General features: G+C 47.7%; 1 protein-coding gene across 7 annotated transcripts in view; it reads right to left on the bottom strand.

The window, feature by feature from the left end:
* Positions 1–16528, bottom strand: part of CNOT3 (CCR4-NOT transcription complex subunit 3) — a 179882-nt gene extending 163354 nt beyond the window's left edge. For 5 of the 7 annotated variants that reach the window (XM_063942854.1, XM_063942863.1, XM_063942860.1 and 2 more), the window contains exon 1: positions 16088–16527. The gene's annotated coding sequence lies outside the window, so the exon portion shown is untranslated. Of the gene's footprint in view, positions 1–16087 lie in introns of all 7 variants that reach the window. The other 2 variants (XM_063942857.1, XM_063942862.1) reach the window with 2 other exon arrangements.
* Positions 16529–18459: the final 1931 nt, after the last annotated feature.

Below are 18459 nucleotides of genomic sequence, written 5' to 3'. Positions count from 1 at the left end.
ACTCCCTTTTTTCGAAGGAGTATCATCATTTCGGCAATTACCTTGGTAAACACCCTCGATGCCATGTACAGTCCAAACGGCAGTGTCTGGACTTAGTAATGGTAATCCTGTACCACAAATCTGAGGTACTCCTGGCGAGGATGGTAAATGGGGACATGCAGGTAAGCATCCTTGATGTCCCGGGATCCCATGTAATCCCCCTCGTCCAGGCTTGCAATAACCGCCCTGAGCGATTTCATCTTGAACTTGAATTTTTTTTTTTTTTTTTTTTTATGTGTTCAAGGATTTTAAATATAAAATGGGTCACACCGAACCATGCGGTTTCGGTACCCCAAACCGTGTGGAATAGTAACCCCGTCCTTGTTGAAGTAGGGGCACCTTGAGTATTACCTGCTGGGAATACAGCTTATTAATTGCCTCTAGCGCAGCCTCCCTGCCTGAGGGAGTTGTCGGCAAGGCATATTTGAGGAAACGGCGGGGGGGAGACGCCTCGAATTCCAGCTTGTACCCCTGAAATACTACTTGAATGAAACAGGGATCCACCTGTGAGCGAGCCCACTGATCGCTGAAATTTTTGAGACGTCCCCCCACCGTACCTGGCTACACCTGTGGAGCCCCCGCGTCATGCTGTGGACTCAGAGGAAGCGAGAGAAGAATTTTGATTCTGGGAACAGGCTGACTGGTGCAGCTTTTTCTCTCTTCCCATGTCTCTGTACAGAAAGGAAGCGCCTTTGACCCGCTTGCTTTTCTGAAGCCGAAAGGACTGTACCTGATAATACAGTGCTTTCTTAGTCTGTGAGGAAACCTGAGGTAAAAATATTTCTTCCCAGCTGTTGCTGTGGATACGAGGTCCCAGAGACCATCCCCAAATAATTCCTCACCCTTATAAGGCAGAATCTCTATGCGCCTTTTAAAGTCAGCATCACCTGTCCAGTGACAGGTCTCTAATACCCTCCTGACAGAATGGACATTACATTCATTTTGGATGCCAGCCGGCAAAATATCCCTCTGTGCATCCCTCATATATAAGACGACGTCTTTAATATGTTCTCATGTTTGACAGGGTCACCGACCACGCTGCAGCAGCACTATCTGCAGGTCTCAGTCTAGTACCTGAGTGTGTAAATACAGACTTCAGGATAGCCTCCTGCTTTTTATCAACAGGTACCTTCAAAGTGGCCGTTCCTAAAACGGCAGTGCCACCTTTTTTGACAACCGTGTGAGCGCCTTATCCACCCTAGGGGATATCTCCCAGCGTAACTTATCCTCTGGCGGGAAAGGGTACGCCATCAGTAATTTTTTAGAAATTACCAGTTTCTTATCGGGGGGAACCCACGCTTTTCACACACTTCATTCATTCATCTGATGGGGGAACAAAACACTGCCTGCTTTTTCTCCCCAACATAAAAACCCATTTTTAGAGGGTTAATGTCAGAAATGTGTAACACATTTTTTTTATTTTTTATTGCCGGGATCAAGTCACGGATGTTCCTAGTGGATTGAGTATATGTCTCAACCTTGTCGACACTGGAGTCAGACTCCGTGTCGACATCTGTGTCTGCCATCTGAGTGAGCGGGCGTTTTTGAGCCCCTGATGGCCTTTGAGACGCCTGGGCAGGCGCGGACTGAGAAGCCGGCTGTCCCACAGCTGTTACGTCATCCACCCTTTTATGTAAGGAGTTGACACTGTCGGTTAATACCTTTCACCTAACCATCCACTCTGGTGTCGGCCCCACAGGGGGCGACATCACATTTATCGGCATCTGCTCCGTCACCATATAAGCCTCCCCATTAAACATGTCGACACAGCCGTACCGACACACCGCACACACACAGGGAATGCTCTGACTGAGGACAGGACCCCACAAAGCCCTTTGGGGAGACAGAGAGAGAGTATGCCAGCACACACCAGAGCGCTATATAATGTGGGGATTAACACTATAACTGAGTGAAATTTCCCCAATAGCTGCTTGTATATATAATATTGCGCCTAAATTTAGTGACCCCCTCTCTTTTTAACCCTTTGAGCCTGAAAACTACAGGGGAGAGCCTGGGGAGCTTTCTTCCAGCTGCACTGTGAAAAGAAAATGGCGCCAGTGTGTCTGAGGGAGATAGCTCCGCCCCTTTTTCGCTGACTTTTCTCCCGCTTTTTTCTGGATTCTGGCAGGGGTATTTACCACATATATAGCATCTGGGGCTATATATTGTGATATTTGCCAGTCAAGGTGTTTTTATTGCTGCTCAGGGCGCCCCCCCCCCCCAGCGCCCTGCACCCTCAGTGACCGGAGTGTGAAGTGTGCATGAGGAGCAATGGCGCACAGCTGCAGTGCTGTGCGCTACCTTGGTGAAGACTGATGTCTTCTGCCGCCGATTTTCCGGACCTCTTCTTGCTTCTGGCTCTGTAAGGGGGACGGCGGCGCGGCTCCGGGAACGAACACCAAGGCCAGTTCCATGCGGTCAATCCCTCTGGAGATAATGGTGTCCAGTAGCCTAAGAAGCCCAAGCTAGCTGCAAGCAGGTAGGTTCGCTTCTTCTCCCCTTAGTCCCTTGATGCAGTGAGCCTGTTGCCAGCAGGTCTCACTGTAAAATAAAAAACCTAAAATAAACTTTCTTTCTAGGAGCTCAGGAGAGCCCCTAGTGTGCATCCAGCTCGGCCGGGCACAGAAATCTAACTGAGGTCTGGAGGAGGGTCATAGTGGGAGGAGCCAGTGCACACCAGATAGTACCTAATCTTTCTTTTAGAGTGCCCAGTCTCCTGCGGAGCCCGTCTATTCCCCACGGTCCTTACGGAGTTCCCAGCATCCACTAGGACGTCAGAGAAATGGTGGTGAAAATACCCTATACCAGGCACGTCCAAACTGCAGCCCTCCAGCTGTTGAGAAACTACATATCCCAGCATGCCCTGACACAGTTTTGCTGTCAAAGAATGCTAAAGCTGTGTCAGGGCATGCTGGGATGTGTAGTTTCTCAACAGCTGGAGGGCCACAGTTTGGACATGCCTGCCTACACGTTGCCTGATTATGCCGTTCAGAGTACACGCTGGGAAATGGGACCAACGTCCAAATAGGCTGCATATACAGACAGTGGCCAAATAGGAAAGTAATGCAAACATTCAGTTGCTGGGGCTGCGTCACTTATAGCATGACTAGTGTAAATGGCCACACATAGGCCAATAGCACCTATAATACACTATCATCAACATGCTTAATAATGGTCTGATTAATTCTGATTAGGTTGTTTTCTGGCCACAAGCTGTAATATCCGGCCAGTAGGGCAATATCACAGCATGTAGGTAGTATACTGTAGATACATAGTAAAACAAGCACTGTTATCAATACCTATTTCCAAATGACAATACAAACAAAATAAATATATATACACAAAAGTGTTTGTGGCATTCATTTCTTTACCATTAGTACTGCTAATGAAATCTCTCCCGGTTACATAGCTAAAATCCCATACATAATATAATTGGTGGCTCTTGTCGACACAACCAAAGTGCTCTGAGATATTAATAATAAGAATTTACTCACCGGTAATTCTATTTCTCGTAGTCCGTAGTGGATGCTGGGAACTCCGTAAGGACCATGGGGAATAGCGGGCTCCGAAGGAGGCTGGGCACTCTAGAAAGATCTTAGACTACCTGGTGTGCACTGGCTCCTCCCACTATGACCCTCCTCCAAGCCTCAGTTAGGATACTGTGCCCGGACGAGCGTACACAATAAGGAAGGATTTTGAATCCCGGGTAAGACTCATACCAGCCACACCAATCACACCATACAACTCGTGATATGAAACCCAGTTAACAGTATGAAACAACAGAGCCTCTCAACAGATGGCTCAACAATAACCCGATTTAGTTAACAGTAACTATGTACAAGTATTGCAGATAAACCGCACTTGGGATGGGCGCCCAGCATCCACTACGGACTACGAGAAATAGAATTACCGGTGAGTAAATTCTTATTTTCTCTGACGTCCTAGTGGATGCTGGGAACTCCGTAAGGACCATGGGGATTATACCAAAGCTCCCAAACGGGCGGGAGAGTGCGGATGACTCTGCAACACCGAATGAGAGAACTCCAGGTCCTCCTCAGCCAGGGTATCAAATTTATAGAATTTTGCAAATGTGTTTGCCCCTGACCAAGTAGCAGCTCGGCAAAGTTGTAAAGCCGAGACCCCTCGGGCAGCCGCCCAGGATGAGCCCACCTTCCTTGTGGAATGGGCATTGACAGATTTTGGCTGTGGCAGGCCTGCCACAGAATGTGCAAGCTGAATTGTATTACAAATCCAACGAGCAATAGTCTGCTTAGAAGCAGGAGCACCCAGCTTGTTGGGTGCATATAGGATAAACAGCGAGTAAGATTTTCTGACTCTAGCCGTTCTGGAAACATATATTTTCAGTGCCCTGACAACGTCTAGCAACTTGGAGTCCTCCAAGTCCCTAGTAGCCGCAGGCACCACAATAGGCTGGTTCAGGTGAAACGCTGACACCACCTTTGGGAGAAACTGGGGACGAGTCCTCAATTCTGCCCTATCCATATGGAAAATCAGATAAGGGCTTTTACAGGACAAAGCCGCCAATTCTGATACTCGCCTGGCAGAAGCCAAGGCTAATAACATAACCACCTTCCACGTGAGATATTTCAGATCCACGGTTTTTAGTGGTTCAAACCAATGTGATATTAAGAAACTCAACACCACGTTGAGATCCCAAGGTGCCACAGGGGGCACAAACGGGGGCTGAATATGCAGCACTCCTTTAACAAATGTCTGAACTTCAGGTACTGAAGCTAGTTCTTTTTGAAAGAAAATCGACAGAGCCGAGATCTGTACCTTAATGGAGCCCAGTTTTAGGCCCATATTTACTCCTGCTTGCAGGAAATGCAGAAATCGACCTAGTTGAAATTCCTCCGTTGGGGCCTTTTCGGCCTCACACCATGCAACATACTTCCGCCATATGCGGTGATAATGAGTTGCTGTGACCTCTTTCCTGGCTTTAATAAGCGTAGGAATGACTTCCTCCGGAATGCCCTTTTCCTTCAGGATCCGGCGTTCAACCGCCATGCCGTCAAACGCAGCCGCGGTAAGTCTTGGAACAGACAGGGCCCCTGCTGTAGTAGGTCTTGTCTGAGCGGCAGAGACCACGGGTCCTCTGAGATCATCTCTTGAAGTTCCGGGTACCACGCTCTTCTTGGCCAATCCGGAACCACGAGAATTGTGTTTACTCCTCGCTTTCTTATTATTCTCAATACCTTTGGTATGAGAGGTAGAGGAGGGAACACAAACTGACCGGTACACCCACGGTGACACTAGAGCGTCCACAGCTATCGCCTGAGGGTCTCTTGACCTGGCGCAATACCTCTCTAGTTTTTTGTTTAGGCGGGACGCCATCATGTCCACCTGTGGATGACCCCATTGATTTACAATCATTTGGAAGACTTCTGGATGAAGTCCCCACTCTCCCGGGTGGGGGTCGTGCCTGCTGAGAAAGTCTGCTTCCCAGTTGTCCACTCCCGGGATGAACACTGCTGACAGTGCTAGTACATGATTCTCCGCCCATCGGAGAATTCTTGTGGCTTCTGACTTAGGGCATTGTAAATGGCCCTTAGTTCCAGAATATTTATGTGAAGGGCAGTCTCCTGACTTGACCATAGTCCTTGGAAGTTTCTTCCCTTTGTGACTGCCCCCCAGCCTCGTAGGCTGGCATCCGTGGTCACCAGGACCCAGTCCTGTATGCCGAATCTGCGGCCCTCCAGAAGATGAGCACTCTGCAGCCACCACAGAAGAGACACCCTGGTTCTTGGGGACAGGGTTATCAAGCGATGCATCTGAAGATGCGATCCGGACCACTTGTCCAACAGGTCCCACTGAAAAATTCTGGCATGGAACCTGCCGAATGGAATTGCTTCGTAAGAAGCTACCATCTTTCCCAGGACCCGCGTGCAGTGATGCACCGATACCTGTTTTGGTTTTAGGAGGTCTCTGACTAGAGAAGACAACTCCCTGGCTTTCTCCTCCGGGAGAAACACTTTTTTCTGGACTGTGTCCAGAATCATTCCCAGGAACATTAGACGTGTCGTGGGGACCAGCTGTGACTTTGGGATATTCAGAATCCAGCCGTGCTGGCGCAGCACTTCCTGAGATAGTGCTACTCCCACTAACAACTGTTCCTTGGGTCGTGCCTTTATTAGGAGATCGTCCAAGTATGGGATAATTAAAACTCCCTTTTATCGAAGGGGTATCATCATTTCCGCCATAACCTTGGTAAATACCCTCGGTGCCGTGGAGAGTCCAAACGGCAGCGTCTGGAATTGGTAATGGCAATCCTGTACCACAAATCTGAGGTACTCCTGGTGAGGATGGTAAATGGGGACATGCAGATAAGCATCCTTGATGTCCAGGGATACCATGTAATCGCCCTCGTCCAGGCTTGCAATAACCGCCCTGAGCGATTCCATCTTGAACTTGAATTTTTTTATGTATGTGTTCAAGGATTTCAAATTTAAAATGGGTCTCACCGAACCGTCCGGTTTCGGCACCACAAATAGTGTGGAATAGTAACCCCGGCCTTGTTGAAGTAGGGGTACCCTGATTATCACCTGCTGGGAATACAGCTTGTGAATCGCTGCTAGCACCGCCTCCCTGTCTGGGGGAGCAATCGGCAAGGCAGATTTTAGGAACCGGTGGGGTGGAGCCGCCTCGAATTCCAGCTTGTATCCCTGAGATACTATTTGAAGGATCCAGGGATCCACCTGTGAGCGAGCCCACTGATAGCTGAAATTCATGAGGCGGGCCCCCACCGTACCTGGCTCCGCCTGTGGAGCCCCACCGTCATGCGGCGGACTTGGAAGAGGAAGCGGGGGAGGACTTTTGTTCCTGGGAACCTGCTGTTTGCTGCAGCCTTTTTCCCCTACCTCTGCCTCTAGACAGAAAAGACCCTCCTTTTCCCCGCTTGTTTTTCTGGGTCCGAAAGGACTGAACCTGATAAAATGGCGCCTTCTTAGGCTGTGAGGGGACATGGGGTAAAAATGCTGACTTCCCAGACGTTGCTGTGGAAACTAGGTCGGAGAGACCATCCCCAAATAATTCCTCCCCTTTATAAGGCAAAACTTCCATGTGCCTTTTGGAATCTGCATCTCCAGTCCACTGGCGAGTCCATAAGCATCTCCTAGCAGAAATGGATAATGCACTTACTTTAGATGCCAGCCGGCAGATTTCCCTCTGTGCATCTCTCATGTATAAGACTGAGTCTTTGATATGGTCAATTGTTAGCAGAATCGTGTCTCTGTCTAATGTGTCAATATTTTCTGATAGTTTATCTGACCACGCAGCGGCAGCACTGCACATCCATGCTGACGCAATAGCTGGTCTAAGTATAAGTATATACACTCAGGTGTGTATATACAGACTTCAGGATCGCCTCCTGCTTTCTATCAGCAGGTTCCTTAAGGGCGGCCGTATCCTGGGACGGTAGTGCCACCTTTTTAGACAAACGTGTGAGCGCTTTATCCACCCTAGGGGGTGTTTCCCAACGTAACCTATCCTCTGGCGGGAAAGGGAACGCCATTAGTATCTTCTTAGGAATTACCAATTTCTTATCAGGGGAAGCCCACGCTTCTTCACACACTTCATTTAATTCATCTGACGGGGGAAAAACTACAGGTAGTTTTTTTCTCCCCAAACATAATACCCTTTTTTGTGGTACCTGGATGTAAATCAGAAATATTTAACACCTCTTTCATTGCCTCAATCATGCAGTGAATGGCCTTAACGGGCATTAAATTTGACTCATCGTCGTCGACACTGGTGTCAGTATCCGTGTCGACATCTACTTGTGCCATCTGAGATAGCGGGCGTTTCAGAGCCCCTGATGACTTTTGAGACACCTGGACAGGCACGAGCTGAAGACTCGGCTGTCCCACAGTCGGCATGTCGTCAAATTTTTTATGTAAGGAGTCTATACGTGCACTCATTTCCTGCCATAAACTCATCCACTCAGGTGTCTGCCCCCCAGGGGGTGACATCCCTGCTAAAGGCATCTGCTCCCCCTCCACATCATTATCCTCCTCAAACATGTCGACACAGCCGTACCGACACACTCCACACACACAGGGAATGCTCAAACAGAGGACAGGACCCACAAAAAGCCCTTTGGGGGGACAGAGTAAGAGTATGCCAGCACACACCAGAGCGCTATATATATACAGGGACTAACTGAGTTATGTCCCTAATAGCTGCTTTTCAATAAAATATATATACTGCCAAATTTAATGCCTCCCCTCTCTTTTCCCTCTTACTGGTACTGTAGATTGCAGGGAAGAGCCAGGGAGCTTCCTTCCAGCAGGAGCTGTGAGGGAAAAATGGCGCCAGTGTGCTGAGGAGATAGGCTCCGCCCCTTTTTAGCGGCCTATTCTCCCGCTTTTTATGGAATTCTGGCAGGGGTATTTACCTCATATATAGCCCCTGGGGCTATATATTGAGGTATTTTAGCCAGCCAAGGTGTTTTTATTGCTGCCTCAGGGCGCCCCCCCCAGAGCGCCCTGCACCCTCAGTGACCGGAGTGTGAAGTGTGTGAGAGGAGCAATGGCGCACAGCTGCAGTGCTGTGCGCTACCTTGGTGAAGACAGAGTCTTCATGCCGCCGATTTTCCGGACCATCTTCTTGCTTCTGGCTCTGTAAGGGGGACGGCGGCGCGGCTCCGGGACCGAACATCAAGGCTGGGCCTGCGGTCGATCCCTCTGGAGCTAATGGTGTCCAGTAGCCTAAGAAGCCCAATCCGGCTGCAAGCAGGCGAGTTCGCTTCTTCTCCCCTTAGTCCCTCGCTGCAGTGAGCCTGTTGCCAGCAGGTCTCACTGAAAATAAAAAAATCTAAGACTATTACTTTCTAAGAGCTCAGGAGAGCCCCTAGTGTGCATCCAACCTCGGCCGGGCACGAAATCTAACTGAGGCTTGGAGGAGGGTCATAGTGGGAGGAGCCAGTGCACACCAGGTAGTCTAAGATCTTTCTAGAGTGCCCAGCCTCCTTCGGAGCCCGCTATTCCCCATGGTCCTTACGGAGTTCCCAGCATCCACTAGGACGTCAGAGAAAGGACAATACCAAGAACAATATAAACAGGTTAGCGACACAAAGCATAAGTGCAGAAGATTTGAATTACTTGGCTTCTTACACACCACAGTGACGAAGTGGACGACTGGCAGTCGCACCGACCAAGCAGCAGATTAAATAAGCTATACACAAACCAATCGGCTGCTCGATATGTTGGTCTAGACATTATAACTGGGCGAGCATTTGAATTTGCCCACCCAGTTGCAAATTCAGTGTCGGAGGTCCCTGCAACCAGTGTACGGGCAGGCGGCAGGTCACCCGTACACATTGCCAGACAGAGACAGTGCAGATATAGCGGAATCGGCTTTGCTGCAGGGCCGCCGCAATATATCCATGAACATCGCCAGTAATTGCGACGAGCGAAAAAGTGTGTGGGTCGCAGGGACCCATTACGTTAAAAAATGGGGTCCTACTCAACAGTTTCTGGGTCCCATCACAGATTATGGGTGGGAGAGGTATGGAAAAGCTGTTCAGAGCTGGAGGTAGAGGTAGGGAGACGTTAGGGTAGAGCTGGGGGCAGAGGGGTTAAGGGCAGGCAGTGTTGGAGGTAGGGAGGGGGTAAGTACAGTCAGCAGTTGGAATAGTGCTAAGGGGCTAGGGGCAGGCAGTGCTGGCGGTAGTTAGGGGCTAAGGGTAGTTCGCAGCTGGGGTATGTGGGTTAGGGGTAGAGAGTACTCTGGTTAAGGAGGAGGAGGCAGTCCCGGCCTCTGTTGGGGGTCTCCGTGACGTGAGGCATCGGCCTGTCTGGATCACTGATCCAGGGGGGCATGCGCTCGAGTGGCTCTCTCCTCCCAGCTCCCCTCCGCCGGTGGCATAGCAGCGTGGTCTGTGGAGAACTGTGGGGCGGTGCTGAGGCCATGGGAATAGGGATTCCGGCAGCTCTCCAATGTTGGCGTAGGCTGCAGCTACTGCTCGCCGTGGGAGGGACTAGTGGGTGGGCGGATGGAGGCAGAACATTTTAACCCCTGAGCGTGGCTCCCTGCTGGCGGCATATGTACTTTTTAAATAAGGTGGGTCCCTGGGAACGCGCTCCACTAGGATTGGCTACAGGTTTAAATTAATAAACCTGCCTGAGAGAGATAGGGCAATACACAGATAGTAGTGTATGTATAGTTAGCTTAGTCGGAGACAATACAAACAGTCCCTTACAAATTAATAAAAAATGGGAGTGAACAGAAAATAACAGAGTGCACTATATACAAAGGGATACACTGTACAGCGTATAAGATTGGGGGGGGAAGGGAGTGTGTAACGGAGTGTAGTTACCAGGAGCACTGCCTGTCCACACTATCTGACCCCCAGGACTCACCACCACCTCGGCTGTAGTGTCTGTACAGCACCTAGAAAGCGTGAGAGGAGCACAGGCAGGCTAGGCAGGGGAGTTACAGTGGGATGCAGCCGCACCTCATCACCGGAGCCCAGCAGAAGCAGTCAGGACATCTGCACTCCCGGTCATCACAGCAGTACATCACCCGCATGGAAGTCCCGTCGACAGTACTCCACGCTGGGTGATGATAGCAAGGCCAGGTCCCCCAGCCGATGCATGAGGCAGTGGGCAGCAGAGATGCAGGAAGTCTCTGGTCCCCATCTCACAGCAGCTGGGTAAGGTGCCGCCGCGTCCCCTGCAGACTTGAGGTCCCGTCGAATGACAGGGCAGTAGGGCGCACCCCCCGGCTCCGCGACCTACACTGCCCATGGTGGGCTGGCACTACAGGTAGGTGAGTGAGTAAGGGGTCACCGCGTCCTCCTCAGCCAGTTGCCAGGCTACGTCTGGCTACAGGTTTAATGAATGATGTCTCCCTTGCTTGGCTGGCTCCTCCTTCACTTTTATGGTCCTTTCTACAGCCAGGTAATGGAGACATCATTCATTAAACCTGTAGCCAATTCCAGTGGAGCGCGTCCCCTGGGACCCACCCATTTTGAGTCTCAGGTCCTCAATATCGGGAAAAATACGCACTATATCGTGTTTTTTTTGCAATCACGGATATAGAATTCATTGCTTAATCAAACAATATATATCGGTCTAGTGTGTATCCAGCTTAAGGCATACAAGGATAATCAAACTAATAAAACACTACAACTACAATTTGTTTCTGATAAAGCTGGTGTATGTCTAAACTTTAAATAGAGTGTGTGCTGTGCCTTAGTTTAATGTGCCAGCGAGTCAAAACAAATATACTACACATGCTTTCAAATATATTATTTAAGGTGGATCTAATAGGGATGCACAGGGAAGGTGGTCAGATTAGAGCTGACCTAATTCAGTCTGTTACAGTGAAAAGACCATAAGCAAAGTTAAATGTAAGCATACGTACAGCGGCGGATTGATATTGCGCACATGGGGCCTAATTCATTTTTGTACACAAATGCAATTGCGATTTTGTAGGCTACAGAACTGCTACGCAAGTAAAGCTGCCGCCCAGAAATGAAGAGACACCTACAGAAGCCATTGCAAACTCATTTGCAGCCTATATGCAAAATTGAGCTTAAGGGCAGTCCTATGGCTAGGCAGGCTGTACAGCAGTAGCGACGCAGGCGCCATGTTTTTGCACGTAAGGGATTGCAGCTAATACACAGCCCAAAAACAGGTATGACACACCTGCATTTTTACAACCACTCCCCGTTAACACTTCCAAACTGTCACTTCCTGTCAATCACTTCTCCATGAAATCCTCATTATGAGCGAGATCGCAGCAGCACCTTGATGCATGTGCATTGCGATCGCTCAATACATGAACTTTGGTAATTGCATAAAAATGTGAAATTAGGAACTTGGTACAAATGCCAATCAGCCCTAATCCTAATTCTTGTTTTCATAGCCAACACCATCAGTACTTACACCTGCCCTATCCTTTGTGCAAATGATCTGTCTGAAAACAGGCGTAAGGACAACTTTGCACAGGCCGCAATTCTATCGACACTCCCTCCAAACAAAGCTTGTGTGTGAATGCACCGTAGATACCTATTTACACCCATTCACCTGCAAGTGGAGATACGACAGATACGCACAACTCAATATGAACCACAGTGGTCTAGTCTGCGCCGTCCAAAAAACAAAAACATACATCCGCAAAACAGACTTGCATTCAACTCTGCAACAAGCCTAACATGTTTACGTTGTGAAGAAAGCTAAAACTGCGCTGTGTTACTTTTCATTCAATATCAGAACTGCAGATGATATGGCTGTTGTATTTTATGAAAGTTCTCTACCCATCCTTCTTTTAATGCTTAATAAATAGACCAATTAGAAGTGAGATAGATAGATAGATAGATAGATAGATAGATAGATAGATAGATAGATAGATAGATAGATACACACACACACACTGCAAAAAAAAAAAAAAGAAAAAAGGATATACAATAAGAGCAGACGCATGCCCATAAACCTAGGATTTCGATTTACTCTCGGTATAACACAGTTTTAATCCACAATTTGCGGGAAATCCTCTTGGTAATATCTAACATGCAGCAAATATGCCCCTTCAGTACAATAATTCAAGTGGGAGGGTAGACACACATGGAACAACTCCGAAGACAAGAACTGCACATAATCCATAATGCAGTATGCTGCAAACAGCCAGACATATGGACAAGTTAAGGTGTGTACACACGGTAAGATATTTTCTTCCGATTCTGACTATATAGTCAGAATCGGAAGAAAAGATAGTGCAGATCGCAAGGTGACAGTCACCTTGCGATCCCGATCCGATGCAGATGCGCGGCCCCGGGCGGTCGGCATCGGCAGAAAAAATAGGCTGTGCAGGCAAGTCAATCCTGGCTATCTCTATAGAAGAGATAGTCAGGATTGACATCGCACATAGCCAGCATCGCAAGCACACTCATTATGTGCTTGCGATACTGGCTAAGTGCCGACCCGGCCCCCTGTCGCACGGTGAGAATCGGATAAGTCCGAATCTCACCGTGTGTATGCACCCTAAAATGTTCGGGTGTGATCAAGTTGATCTTTAAATTACCCAGAACTCTTTTTACATGTAACATCACAGGAAAAGGTGGGGCAAAAAGAGTATCAGCATTCCCAACAAAGGAAAAGGCTGTCACTTGCCTTTATTACGGTGGAAGATGTTTACAGTAACAATGTTATTCTTATGTTTGCACAATCTTCTGCAGGTGTCTATTACCTGCAAAGCATGATAGTAAATGCCTGTTCACTCAAACTCTGGCACTGCAGCCCTGGTTACAAGAACAGGTGCTGACTGCTCAGTAGTGACATTTTATGGCAGAGTATCAATGTTCGACAATTGTTAAATATGTCTATATAATGAATTAATTTACTAAATGACCCCTTTTTGTGCTACAGACAACTGTAAGGATGAGGATTTGTTTCCTATATTATTCAAGAATAAAGGCACATCATGACAGTAACTCAATTTAAAAGGACCTTAACTAGATAACCTAAAAAAAAGTTGCAAGACAAACATTTGACTACTGATGACCACACTAAATTCGTAATGCCCATGTTTACAAGGAGGAATCCAGGTATTCTTTTATTTATTTATTTTTATGAGCAGGAGTCTAGGGTGGCTTTCTATATAACCAAACAACACACAACTCTGTAGGGACACTTGCTCTATGCAGAGGGCTAGCTGGAACACCTTAGTATAAGTTACACAAAGAAACTTTGCCTTAAATTGCACAGAAATCATGGCTTCTGTTATGTGTGTACTAACTAAACCAAATTGCAGCATACATCACACAACTGTATATTTCAATGTTATTCTCAGAGTGTGATTCCATGTTGACCAATAGATGTTTTTGAAGAAGGAAAAACGTTTCCCAAAAGTTTCTAAAATGTAAGGACTGAGTTGATAATTATAAGGTATTATTTACATTACATTTTGTTACTTTCCATTAAACTGGTCCTTCATCAGGTGTATCCTGAACTATTGCTTCATTCCAGCTGCAAATATAGTAAATAACCAAGCGCCAAGTTTACTCAAGCACTGGTAGGTTTTTGTTGAGATTAGCATTTGAATTGTTGAGCACCAATACCAGATTACAACTGGATAAATTGGTGTAATCCAGTCAACAGGGTTGTGTGGTGGGTATAGCATTACATAGATAAGTTGATGGGTCATAAATGGTGTCCCATGAGGTATCAACCTAGGTGCATGAAATGCCCTGGACTGCAAGGAGTTAACTCTAGAAATAGCCTCCCTTGTGGGTGGAGTTAGTCTAGTATAAAAGGGATTCTTCTTTCTGCACCCCTGCCTTTCCATCTTCAGTACCTGGCAGTAATGGCCCTGAAAGCTACAGCTTTTCTATCCTGCACTTTAATGGACAATGCCAAGTAAATCGAGGGCACGGGTACTGGAAGTCTTTGCACTAGTGGGATCTACCGTTGCAAAACTAGATTTCATGGAAACACCTTCATGCCATTCCAAGTCAGCTGACCAGCGGCCACAAGATATATGCGGGATCGAGACACAATTATGCTGAAAGAGGTAAACAAGCATTACATAGGATTGGAAACGAAATTGTAACGCCTATAAAAGCCAGAATTTACACAGATACAATAGACACATTCTGCGTGACCCTAGAAACCAAAATTCTTTATATAGACTGAACTTCCAACTCAGATACTTAAGAGGCATTTGCTAGTTTCTTCCGAATGTTTCAAGTCAAGTATTAGAAATAAACAGTGACTTTCTTATAAGCCAATTGTCCTTAATAGACAATGCAGGTAATGCAAGAGATGGACAATACAATCCTGTGTCATCTGTTTAAAAACCAGACATTTTCCCCAGGGAAAACACTTTCCAGTTCTTGCATCAACAATTCTTCCATAACTGTATGTAGCATCTCTCTACATAATGTTTTTGCAAAGAGATAATTGTGCAAATCTAACTTTTTAAGAAAAAATAACCTTAGGTAACACAGTACGGTGCTTGGCTGCAAACAAAAATACAATAATCTCAAGCCATATTTGCAATTAAACAAAGCAAAGATAAATTACTGCATGCAGTAAATGTGAGGAAACAGAAATTACTAATCCAGTAGTCAAGATTATGTTTGTACTGCAATGTTATATACAAGGACAACAATACCTGCTAAATATTAACAGCTTAACTAGCTGCTTATAGGAAATTGTACATATATTTGTAATGTATGTTCTAACTATCTTTTATATCTTTAAACAGGGCAAAAAAAAAATGCATTTAACAGCAATGCAGTCCTAGATGTGCGGGAATTCAGACTTAATTACAGATCCCGGTAACCTCATTATGGAGACCACATCTTAAGATGGTTTACTTGAAAACAGCACACATTAACCGTGCGATCCCAAATAACTCCTATTCTTCTAAGAATACCAAAGCAGCCCACGCAGACTACCTATTCTCCTCTCCCATACATAATATATAGTTTCAGAGGACACTGTAAAAAGTCAAAACTATGGCATTTTACTGGCACCCGTAAAACTGACTGATCAATTTTAATTTGGACCACACGACCTATGTAGGCATGCCTGATGGCCTACGTAAACACGCTATGTAGAAGGCCAGCTATGGCATCTCTGCAGGACAATGTGTCTTAACACTATAGTTACCAAAGCCGGCTGATGACTATATGCAGACCACACGCTTCCAACCACCCAGGTGCAAAATAAAAATAGTACTAGTATCCCTGGTGCCATTTGGCTGATGACTAAGGCAGAGCAAGGTGTTGGCACAAAGTAAAATAAGTTGTTATTCCCCTACCCTTTCCCCCTTGACAGGGCAGATGTGGGCAATCAGACATGCAGGACAGATGGGGAGCCTCATACACACATCATCTGTGACACAAGGGCACATCACCCAGGCAGCCCAGCAACACCATCCTCCCCACTCACATCCCATCTGCCTGTGCCCAGGCCTCTCCTGCTCACAGCACCCGCCACTCTCTCAGGGAGGGAACTCAGGCAGGGGCCCGGGCAGGCCACAGGAGACAAGAGACACAAAGTGCTTTAGGAGAAGCTCTCACCGCCCCCAGGAGGATGCAGAACGGTGGGGGGAGCCGCTTCCGGTGTCAGGGTTGTTTTGGGTCTATTTCCCCAACGTTACTGGTTTTGTCCCCAGTGCTACTGTAATAACCATGAGCTGGACTCCCAGGGCGGGGCGGGGAAACGGTCTGCGGACTGGCATAGGCTCCGGGAACTGATTTATTGCCTCTTTCGCTCTCCGTCCACTGCTCGGTGGGATCCAAGATGGCGGCGGCGGGTTCGGCCTCCCCCCTCTCTAGCTCGTTTGCTCTCTTTCCCCTGTCTTCCACTCTCCTCCGCGGAGAAACCGAGGCACGCCCCCTCTTCACGTGTTCTGAGAAGGCACTGGACGGCTCTACTGTCAGTCAGGGGAAGGAGCCGACGACATTGGGGAGCGCACCAGTCGATCAATACCGCCCGCCTCCTTTCGCGGTTTCTATTGGACTCGGACGCGAGCTAGGGAGGCGGGGCAGGAGTGTGCCGTTGGATAACCAGGCGTCAATCAGCGGGATCCTTACAAGTGCGGATTGGTGGGCGAGGGTAAAGGAAAGACAGGCTGGTTGGTGATTGGGTGTGGCGAAAGTCGATCTAAGAAGGTGAAGGCGGCAAACGCCGGTGGTTGGCTGATGCGTTTGTCAATCGTATCCAGCTAGAGGAGGAAGGGGAGTGTGATTGGCGAGAAGGGCGCACGACATTACCGGGGACACCGAATTAATTTGGAGCATAGGGCATCCAAGGATGGCAGGGAGCGATCGTTGATTGGAGGAGTGAACAGTCAGTTATGCCCGATGCGATCCTATTGGCTGCAAAAAGTTTACCTGCTGGGGCTTAATTCATTGTACGAGAAGTGGCATAAATGGAACGCAGTGATTGGCGAGTGAGCTGTCACTCAGGTGGAGACATGTGTCAATGATTTAGGCAACCTGTGCTGCAGAGCTAAGCTGATTTATACCCGAATTATTCATAGTTTATTTTTTGGCCGTCAAAAATATCCACATCTTACAGTCATCCTTAAACGTCTGTTCTGTAGTGCAGATCTTAAGGGGGACAATTCAGTTAATAGCATTGCAAAATGCCGGAGGAACAGTCTGAAGAGGTGCGTAAAGAATGTGCGATGTTGTACCGGAATTCTCTGGATTGAGCGCAACTACATATCATCGGTTTTCATCCCAGAATAAAAGAGACACATCCTCCAAAGCCATTCCTATAGCAAGTTGTGGGTAATTGGATTGGATTGACCCATAAAAATGTTAGTTGAAGTGGAGAAACTTAAATTAAAATAATAATAATAGTATATATATATAAAAACATGCTAATGATGACCAGTAAGTACTCAGATACCGCTTTCACATCGCTAACCCGGTAAAGAACCGGCTTTTGAACACGCTTCCGACCCGGGTCTGAACACGCTATACCCCTTTCACATCGCCGTTTGGAGCCGTGTTATTACCGGGTTATTCCCGGGTTGGCGCCTTTCACACTGAACCCGGTTCACCCTTTGAAAACATTTGTGATGTCATTATAAATGGACTTTTCTGTCTCCTATTGATGAGGTTTGAAAGGTATTACAAGGAGGGGCTGGGGAGTGCTCAGTAGTGCAGCAATCATGGCCGACACAGCACATGTCTCTATAGACTTTATGATAGTCTCAGCTGTACTGCTCTTGGATTCAGCCTGTGAGAGGATATTTGGGCTTCTTACATTCTGTTGCTTGTTCAGCAGCTATGTTATGAGGAGGCTGCAGTATTTGAGAGACACCGCCATTCGTCGCCGACAATACCTGCGTAGGAGGAGATCGTTTATATCTGCTTCTGTGACCACCATACTCAACCTTAACCTCACTACTCAACGAAAATTGTGGTCTAGAGAACGGCAGCATGGGCAAGTTTTTATGCAAAGTGTGCTGAACTTTCAGGATGTTCAGTGGAAGTGTCGCTTCAGAATCTCATGTCACACATTCCACTATCTTTTGGATTTAATGTCCCCAGCACACTCTAGACAGACCACAAACTTCAGGTCACCAATAGAGCCAAGCAGGAGGCTAGCTATAGCATTGTGGTGGTGTGGGAATGTGTCCTGTTTTACAGGACACATTCCAGCTGCAGCAGCCAGGGCGCCTGTGTCCCCTGCGGGACAATGTCTCTGACAGCGCTGGGACAGCTTGTCTGTCCCCAGCGCCTGTCAGTGTGTGGTGGCGGCGGGTGTCCCGTGCAGGGATTACCCTTTTCCCTGCACCGGACCAGAGGCTGCAGGGGCATTTGAATGTTGGCGCCCTCCGGGAGCCAATCGCGGCTCCCGGAGCGGCAGCCAATTGGAGAGGGGCGCGGCGAGCCAATCGGCGCTCGCCGCGTCATAGGCCCCGCCCCCGGCGTCA

This window comes from Pseudophryne corroboree, chromosome 10, assembly GCF_028390025.1.
Source record: "Pseudophryne corroboree isolate aPseCor3 chromosome 10, aPseCor3.hap2, whole genome shotgun sequence".
Lineage (NCBI taxonomy): Eukaryota > Metazoa > Chordata > Amphibia > Anura > Myobatrachidae > Pseudophryne > Pseudophryne corroboree.
The sequence above is the reverse complement of the archived record's forward strand: the minus strand, read 5'-3'. Positions and strand labels throughout refer to the sequence as shown.